Source organism: Trichosurus vulpecula, chromosome 1 (genome assembly GCF_011100635.1).
Source record: "Trichosurus vulpecula isolate mTriVul1 chromosome 1, mTriVul1.pri, whole genome shotgun sequence".
Lineage (NCBI taxonomy): Eukaryota > Metazoa > Chordata > Mammalia > Diprotodontia > Phalangeridae > Trichosurus > Trichosurus vulpecula.
The window spans coordinates 531,677,704-531,687,409 of NC_050573.1; positions in this window are offsets into that span (position 1 = coordinate 531,677,704).

Below are 9,706 nucleotides of genomic sequence, written 5' to 3' on the forward strand. Positions count from 1 at the left end.
ACCTGACTTCTGGACAGCCACTAGGTCTAACCAGCCCCTAAAAGAATCCTTTCTCTCTCTCTTTCCCCCTCCCCCTCTCCCCCTCTCCCTCTTCCTCCCCACTCTGTCTCAAAGTCTCCAAAGGGTGATAGAAATTAGAAGCTTTCTCCACCAGAGGGCAGGATAGCCATCCTGCCCCAGAGCTCACCACCATCCTTTCACTACCCAGGAGAGGAAAACCTTCCAAATAATAAGGCAGAATCCCTTTAAAAACAGCCTTCTCCCTGAAAGATCTCCTGTCAGCCCCTACTGGAAGCCTGCCACCCACCCCCACCTCACCATAGAATTTAGCTTCTCTGTTGTAATTGGGGTCTAATGCAGTTCAGTCCTCAGGTTTTCACACTCACACATACACACACACACACACACACACACACACACACACACACACACCATCTTCATCACATATCCCAGCATTAGGAGGGACACAGGCATTGCCCCAGCCCCTACGCTTTCTTGGCCCTAACAGATGAGAAGAAGGTGGAGATGTCTGTTGATGGGAAGGCTTGTTGTAACAGGCCCTCCAGGATAAGCTGTGTTTCTCCCTTTTCGCCTGGGCGATGCTGAGACGATGGGCCTGGGACAGACAATATCACAGAGGTCGTGGGGTGATCTTGGCCCCAATCCAACTCTGTTAATTGATTCTGTTGTCGGGGAGGAGAGGAGGGGGGAGGGTGAGACACAGACCATAACCAAGATGGAAAAATGAGAATGGGGCAGGGTTGGGGATGGAGGTGGATGGGAGGATGGGGAGGCGGGAAGCAACCTGTCATGAAACATGTTGTGTCTATGCATCCATGGTCATCTCAGAATCGTAGGATTTAGAGCTGCAGGAGGATTAAAGATCATCCATTCTGGGTAGTGAGGAGTGTCATAGGATAGCAGAAAGAGGACTGAATTTGAAATGGAGTCATCTGAGTTTGAATTCCACCAGTAACTTACTAGTCATGTAAGCTTGGGCGAGCCTCTTAGCTCCTCTGGGCCTTGGCCTCATAATGGTGACGATGAAGATGACGATGGTGACACAGCTAATGTTTACATAGCGCCTTACGTATGTCTGATCTTCATAATAACCCTATGAGATGGATGCTACTCGAATCCCCACTTTATAGACGAGGAAATTAAGAGAGGTTACATGACTTTCCCTGGGTCACACAACTAGTAAGTGTCTAAGACAGGATTTGAACTCAGCTCTTCCTGAGGCAGGTAGGTGGCTCAGGGAATAGAGTACTAGGCCTAGAGTTACTACCTATGTGACCCTGGGCAAGTCAGTGGATAGAGCATGAAGCCTGGAGTCAGGAGGACCTATGTTCAAATCCAGCCTCAGACACTCACTAGCTGTGTGACCCTGGGCAAGTCACTTAACCCTGTTTGCCTTAATCCACTGGAGAAGAAAATGGCAAACCACTCCAGTATCATTGCCAAGAAAACCCCAAGGACACTATGGTACACAGGGCCATGAAGAGTCACACAATTGAACAGCAGCCCTCCTCCCTGACTCCAGGTCTAGCATTCCACCCACTGAGACAGCTATAAAATGAGGGTATTGTATTAGAAGGTGACCTTCCCTTTCTGCTCTCAATGTGTAATGTGACCCCCTCATTTACAGAAAAGGAGACCAGAGAAGTAAGTGACTTTCCCGGAATCACCCAGCTTGTTCAGAGCAAGCAGCTGTGATTCCGATAGAAAGGAATCAAAGGTTCCAAAGCCAGTCTTCTTTCTACTAATACCACAGAATTCTGAATCTTGTCCTGGAGCATCTAGCTCAGAATGTCAGAGCTGGAAGGAGCTTAGAGATCGGCAGATCAAATGTCCTCATGTGACAGAGGAGAAACTGGAACTTTTTCTTCCCAGAGAAGGAAAGAGTCTTAGCCAAGCTCACTCAGCCCAACCTCCAAGCCAGGCCTTCTAATTTTAAGTCATACTCTCCCCACCACACCATACTGCTTCTTGGATTCTGCAAGTTGCTAAAATATACCTCCTTGTGACATGGGCCAGGTCACTTAACCATCCTGGGCTGCAGGTATCCCATCTGTCAGGGTTGCTATGGGATCCTCGTGTTTGTCCTTTGTTCTCAAAGAGGATCATGGCATCAGGGAAACGATGACATGACTTGCAGCTGACTTTGATTTAAGTGAGGGAGGTTCTGTGCAAGGTCACCAGCCTCACTTTCTCCTCCAGAGCCATCTGGGTCCAGTGGCCTGATATTCACTAGGAGGACTGGAGAAGCCCAGGATGCAATGGGATCCAGGGAGATGACAAAGCTCATTTCCACTTATGTTTGTATGGTGCAGCTGCTCTGTCCTACAGCTCACTCTTGCTCCAGCCATGGTGACTGGGGGAGATTGGCAGTTCTGTCTGAGAGGTGGGCTCTGCTACCTGGCTTAAAAAAAGAAGTGGGAGTCGCAGCTGGGTGGCACAGTGAGTAGAGCACCAGCCCTGGAATCAGGAGGACCTGAGTTCAAATACGGCTTCAGACACTTGACACTTACTAGCTGTGTGACCTTGGGCAAGTCACTTAATCCTGATTGCCTCACCTCCCCCCTCAAAAAAAAAAGGAGTAGGATCTTTGCTTTTGCCTTAGTAACCACCGATACCTGTCCTTGCCCAATTTCCTCCTCTGTAAAATCATAGAATTAGATAATGGGGTCCCCAAGGTTCTGACATTCTAGTGTTTTATGATTCTAACATGGATGGGAATTCTGCATTGAGACAATCCTGGATTAACTGGAATGCTTACAGAAAGGAGGAACTTATTGGTAATTGGGATTTTAGGTTGACTGAGGGTTTTGGCACTTGGGAAAAGTTTTTTTTTTTTAAAGAGTTTCTTTTGTGTTTTTTTTTTTACATTCTGTTGTAAAAATTTTAATTAATTAATTAATTTTTAGTTTTTGACACTTTTATAAGATTTTGAGTTCTAAATTTTTTCTACTTCCTCCCATCCCCCTTCCCCAAGACAGCATGCAATCTGATACAGGCTATACATGTACAATCATGATAAACATGTTTTCACATCAGTCATGTTGTCAAGTCTTTCTAAAATGTCTTAGTGAATTGTAGTGTAGCAGAAAGGGCAAACCATTTGGAACCATAAGGTTCGGGTTCAGATGCTGGCCCTACTGTTTATTATCTCTGCATCCTTGGGCAAATAATTGCCTTTCTCTGGACATCACGTTCCTCTTCCATCAAATGAGAATTTGGCCTAGATGAGCTCTAAGGGCCCTTCCAGTGCAAACATTCTGCAGTCCTAACTTAGTAGAATGACATTATCTGACATAATAACACTTTGTTTTATAATGCTGTAATAAGTTTATCAAGTGTTACTATATAGTCTTTTATATATGTGTATGTATATATACGTATAAAGACATATGTGTGCGATATACACACACACGTGTGTGTGTGTGTGTGTGTGTGTGTGTGTGTGTGTGTGTGTGTGTGTGTGTATCATCCCTCTATGACCTTCCTCTCCTCACCTGTGCTGTAAGCTCCACACTGGCAGAGATTTTCTCTTATCTAAACTGTGTATCACCCCCAGCACCCAGCACAGTGTCCCGGTCTTAGCCTCCTTGTAATATCTATTATGTTGTATAGCTGGAGAAATACAATTGAGCAGTGCATAGAGAAGTTTAACTTAGGAAGCATTTATTAAGGGAGGGCCTACTTTATGCACCAGGTTTGGGAAATCAAAGACAAAAAATGAAAAGAATTAACTTCCCAAAGAGCTTCCCTTCAGTTGGGGGAAGATAATGCAGAAACACTTGAATAAATTTTTAAAATCTACATTATAAATCCAAAGTAATGGAGTGGAAGTCTGAAGGAGTAGGAATTGCTATCAGCGGGGTTCAAATCTGGTTATTTGACCACATGTGGGCAAGTTACTAAACTTCTCAAGATTATGTCTCCCTCCTCTACCTCAGCTCTTTCTAAATGTAAATCAGCAGTTCTCAAAGAGTGATCTGAGGACCCTTGGGGTCCCTAAGACCCTTTAGGGGGTCTATAAGGTCAAAACTATTTTTATAAGAATACCATGATACTATTTGCCTCTCCAAATATTCCTCCCTTTTCCAACAAGATGTCTATGTAAAGCCAGGTTTTCTTTATATTCTTCAACTAAAACAACACATCACAATAGACTGAATGCAGAAGGAGCTATAAGAATACGGCTTTCTTCTATTAAGACAGATATTTTGTTTGCAATAAAATATGTAAAGCAATGCCACTCTTCTCACTAAATTTGTTTTTGTTTTGCAAAATAGAGTTTTTTTCATAAATATATGTCATTTATGATAAATAATTTTCTTATTGTTATTTTTAATTCAGTATTAACATTTTAAAATTTCATCTATTCTAATTTCTAAATATAGAGAACTAAAACCCCCATAAACAAAAGCTCCTTGAGGGCCTCAATAATTTTGAAGAGTGTAAAGGGGCCCTGAGACCAAAATGTTTGAGAACCGATGATGTAAATAACATATATAACAGATCTGCAGCTGCGGAGGAAGTGTCTATATTAGGAGTTCTACTCAGATGAAATGACAGTTCTGGACATTCCTTCCTCCAAAAAAAAAAAAGCCAAACAAATCCAACTTCTATAATTGAACCTTGATTTGACAGATGAGTATCCCGCAAGGCCAAAGGATCAGTGTTACAAGCTACAGATTCTCAGAGACTAGAACAAGGAGATACAGCAAGTGTCTGTAGGAGACCAAGCTGAATGAGACTTGACTCCAGGACAGTGCCCTGGAAATCTATCTTGAAAAAAGTAAATACCAGGTAGCCTATTTTCCCGTGATCTGAGCCTTTATTCTCAAAAGTGGCGTACCAGGGTGGAAAAATTCATTTAACCAATTATTCCAATCAGTTTGGTTCCAGTTAGTAGAGGCTTCACAGAGTTTAATGTGGTCATTTAACCCTCTGAGGTCTTGGGGAAATTGGGACACAGAGATTTAATGTGCTTTAGTTTGGCTCTGATCCCCTCCCAGGTCTGAGGATCCATCCTGATGTGAGAAGCCAGACTCTAAACCCAACAGTGCGAGGACTTCATAGAATCAGCCCGGTTCCAGGAAGGTCACACCTTGTCTTTGTTCTGTACTTCTTATGTGTCCCTGTTTGGTGTTCAAAGCCCTTCACGATCAGACTTCTTCCTATCTTTCCACTCTTCTTTGACCTTACTCTCATCTACGTATTGTGTGATCGATGAACCAGGGCTGGCCCCCTGGAACAACACATTCCATCTCTAGGCTACAGTCGTTTTCACTGGCTTTCTCCTACCTCTGGAATTCTTTCCTTGCTCAGCCCTGCCTCCTAGGTTCCCTGGCCTGCAGGCTTCAAGTCCCAGCTAAGATTCTGCCTTCTAGAAGAAGTTTTTCTCAACCCCTCTTAATGCTGATGCCTTCCTTCTATTGATTATCCCCAGTCCATCATATAGCTTTTGTGTAGTATACATAGCCTTTGTTTATTATACATAGTTATTCACATGTCTTCTCTCTTATTAGTCTGTGGGCTTCTTGAGAGGAGGGACTGAGGGTTTTTGCTGTTTTTGTTGGTTTTTGCTGTTCTTTGCCTTCTCTGCACTTAGCTCCTAATAGGTGCTTAATAAATGCTTGTTAACTGACTGCTTTCTTCCTCTTCAAATCTTTGCATGTTTACTTCTCAATGCATGAGTTGTATCTTCTCAAGGACAGAGAATGCTTCATTCCTACTCTATTTTTTAAACTTTTATTTATTTATTTACCCTATATCTCCCAGCCCTTAACGATAGCTTTGTAGCCTTGTAGGCATTGAACAATTTTTATAGAATCAAATTATCATAAAGATGAAGCCTGGAGAGGACGGGAGCTATTCACTTTCACTTGGCATCATGCTGGGTACGGCAGTGCCACATTAAATGAAATATTTAGGAAATGTGCAGAAGTATTACCAGTGGAGGACTGGGACAGCCGGTGTATGGTCCTGCTGCTTGCACTATAGTGTATCAGATATTGAGGACCCTCTTGAATATTTCCAGGTTTGAACCAAGACCTCCCTGCCTCCTCTGCTTTGATGCCTTGATTCCACTCCACCCCTCATCTGATTCCAACTGGCCCAGGCCTTGCCTGGCTTTCCTTCCAGATCAAGGATGAGAAGGGCTGAATGGGACGGGGTGAGCTAATCTCTTTGTCCCTAAGAATTCTCCTTCTTCCTGCAGTGCAGGGCGATCAGTAGCTCATAGGAATCCCTTTAAATGTCAATCTGGCACCCTGGCTCTGTCCTCCCTAGCCACTGCTCCCAGAATCACACTCCAGCCTTTAGGACTATTTGCCATCAGTCTCAGCTCTGATCCCTCTGTTACCCAACAGAACAGTTTTGATTGGCACCCTCTGAAGTGACAGCCTGTCTTGCTCTGATTATCAGAATTTTTCTTTCTTGAAAAGAGGAAGGGGGGTGGTTGGGGAGGTGTGGGGAACCCACCAGTCTGACAGGCGTGTTGAAGCTCGAAGGGCTGATAAAAGGTCTCCAGATAACATCTCTCTCCTGGGTTGATTTAATAAACCTACGGTTATAGTTTGTCAAATCCTCTTCATGCTGACTGCCGGGTAGAATTGAAATAAAATAATTTAGAGAAGGGGAGGAGAGAGGTGAGGGGAAGGAGGAAGAGACAGAGCTGGTCTCTTTGGAATAACAGTGACTTGATTTAAATGTCAGTGCCAGGTGGGGGCAGCGGCAGATCCGTGGCTGATTATTCCTGGGCTTTGTAGAGCTGATATAAGATCTCTCCGGTGCTTTACAGCAGGCCTGGCCAGGGTCTGGGCTTGAGCCTGAGCCTAGGCTCTTGAACTGAGCTGGAACTAGGAAAATTTTGTGCCACCAACCAGGTTCAGAGCAAACTGCTCCAGGGGCACCCTCTGTTGCATGGAGAGAGAATGTCAGGTCACCACCCAATGTGAGGGAGACAGAGACACCAATGTGAGCCTGCATCTTGGAAGGCTACTGCAGGTTAAGCTGGGGGAGAAGCTCACCCCAGCCTCAAATCTGGCAGCTTCTTATTTTAACTAATTATCCCTACTAACTAGGTGCTAAGCTCTAATTTTTTTTGATGCTGCTGAAAGGCTGCAAGTGATGTCAGCACCCTCTAAATTCAGCAGCCAGGGTCAATGCCCAGGTCACCCTGTCCTAGTTACAGCTCTGTAGGTGAGCTCAAACTCCTTTCAGGCTGACATTTGAAGGGATTCATATGAGGCAATAATCACCCTGTGTGACAGGAAGAAGGATCTAGAGAGGGACATTCTTACCCCAACTCACTCTGTCAGCTGTTGAGGTTGGAGGTCACAAGGATGCTTACATAAGATGTGATTTGTTAGTACAGCCCCGAGGTGGAGTGGTAGACTTATGGGCCTACAAATCACTTCTTAACACGCTAACTCATTAGAATATGCCAAACACCAAATAGTTCTTAAGCATGCTAATCACTGATTTTAAAGGATTATGGCGGTAAACCATAATTAACCATTTATAACAGCAGTTTGGGCTTAATTAAACTCTAGTGAGCTCCAGGGTTTCTCAGGAAACAGAGAGCCAATTGCCAGGTCACTGAACCCGTGGCCTCCCTCACTCTCTCTTTGCTTCCAGCCTCTGACCCCAGTGCAGCCTACTGGACAATCCAGCTGCAGGACTTCCCCTTCCCTGTGTTCCCTTAGCCCAACAGTGCTGAAATGTCAGTATTTGCAGTGGTTTTACTCGAATATGTTCTCAGCTTATACTGGCCAACACTACGAGAGACAAACGAAGTATAAGACTCAGTTCCAGCTCTCTCTCTCTCTCTCTCTCTCTCTCTCTCTCTCTCTCTCTCTCTCTCTCTCTCTTTTAAGCAAAGGAAATTCTACAAACCCTTTCATCTACTCTTACCATCACTTCAAAGTGATTCTTCTTCTTCTGTTGCAGCTAACTGAAAAGGGAGCATTTTTGTAGGAAGATTCCCCTCCCTCTCCCCACCCTCACCTCCCCAGCAGAACTTTTTTTTTTCCTGGAAGTAAAGAACCAAAAACAAAGTAGGAGTCAATCTGTTGGGAAATTGCTGAACAGATGTGGTAGATGAATGTAATGCAATATTATTGCGCTGTAAGAAATGATGGATAGAAGGAATTAGGATGTAGAGAGATATGAGTTTCTTGCCAGCCAAAATACAGTCCCAAAGCAAGGGGCTTTTGCTACTGACAGATATGTATAATAAAGCCAGGAATTCTGGTTAGGTGGTAGAAAGTAATGAACTTGGCTTCTTAGCTTCTCTTTTGTCCTGGAATGAATTCGTTGCAGGCTAGACAAGAGAGGATCTTGGGAATGTGTGTCCTTCTCTTATGATCCCTATGCAGGGTCACTCTCCTCACTGAGGTTATGTGCATATGTGTGGTTATCAGGGGAGACAAAAAGAGGAGATAGATCAAGAAATGACTGGGATATAAAAACAACAGTTATCTCTCAAAGGAGCTTATGTTCTAACTGGGGGTGGGGTAGGGATACTATCTAAGCATAGATAATGTGGTAAGAGAATTTCTGGCTCATCTTTATTATTCCCATTTACTTAAGATAAGCCTGTCTTGTAATTAGCTTCACAATATGGAAATACAAGATATTTACTAATGTTATCTTTGGTTGGCCCAGAGGGTCCCCTCCTACAAAGTCTCAATTCTGGGCTCCCTAGGATCTAGATTTATCATAAGGGAACCTGATCCCAAAGTTGGGGGTGAGATGATATGTGTGCATTCTGTCCTTGCTGGAATAAATAAACTCCAGGAAAATGTCTAAACTCCAGGAAAATGTCTAAAACAAGGCTTAAACATGGTTTATTTCTAGGGGTCTTGATAAAAGGAATGTTTCAACAATTCAGCTAGCAGCTGCTGTAGGGGTATAAAACCAACAACAACCAGCTCACAGAATGCTGCAAGCCCAGGCTCTTTTGATCCGCTTTACTAAGGAAAGCAACTTGAAGGAGTTAACAATCTTACTTTAATCCAAACACAAATATCATTCACCCAGCTCAGGGGGAAAAGCCAGCACCCTGAGCTTCAGAGCAAATACAAACAAATTACAAACATCAACAGACCAAATACAATTCATAGTTACAAAGAAAACCATCAACATCTGAGTTCAGCCAGAAGGCCCTTAGAGTGGCTGCCCAGAGTCCTGGATCTCCAGGAGTGAGAGCCTTAAGCAAATAGCTCTGCCTTCTCTTTTTATGCACTCTTTAGCCATTCTGACCGACCAGAACTTAAGCTCTTACTATTGGCTCTGGAGTTAGCACCTCCCCCTAGGACCTGGAGGACTTCACCATCGACTTAGCACCTAATAGCTAGTGGTTTTGGGCCTACTTGGGAGCCAAGAAATAATCAGACCTCCCTTCATGGGCCCCACCTGAAGCCCCACCTTAGTTACCTAATTTAATCAAGGAGATAAAGGCCAAAACTCTTCAAGGGCATTTGGTTGAATAAGTGCTAAGAGCCCATCTTGATCCACCAGTACAGGTAACAAGAGTTTCTTCTAAACCAGGAGAACATTGTACACAGTAACAGTATCATTGTGCGATGACCAACCAACTTCAATAGACTTAGCTCTTCTCAGCAATACAATGATCTGATTCTAAGACAATTCCAAAAGACTCATGTTGGAAAATGCTATCCACATCTGGAGA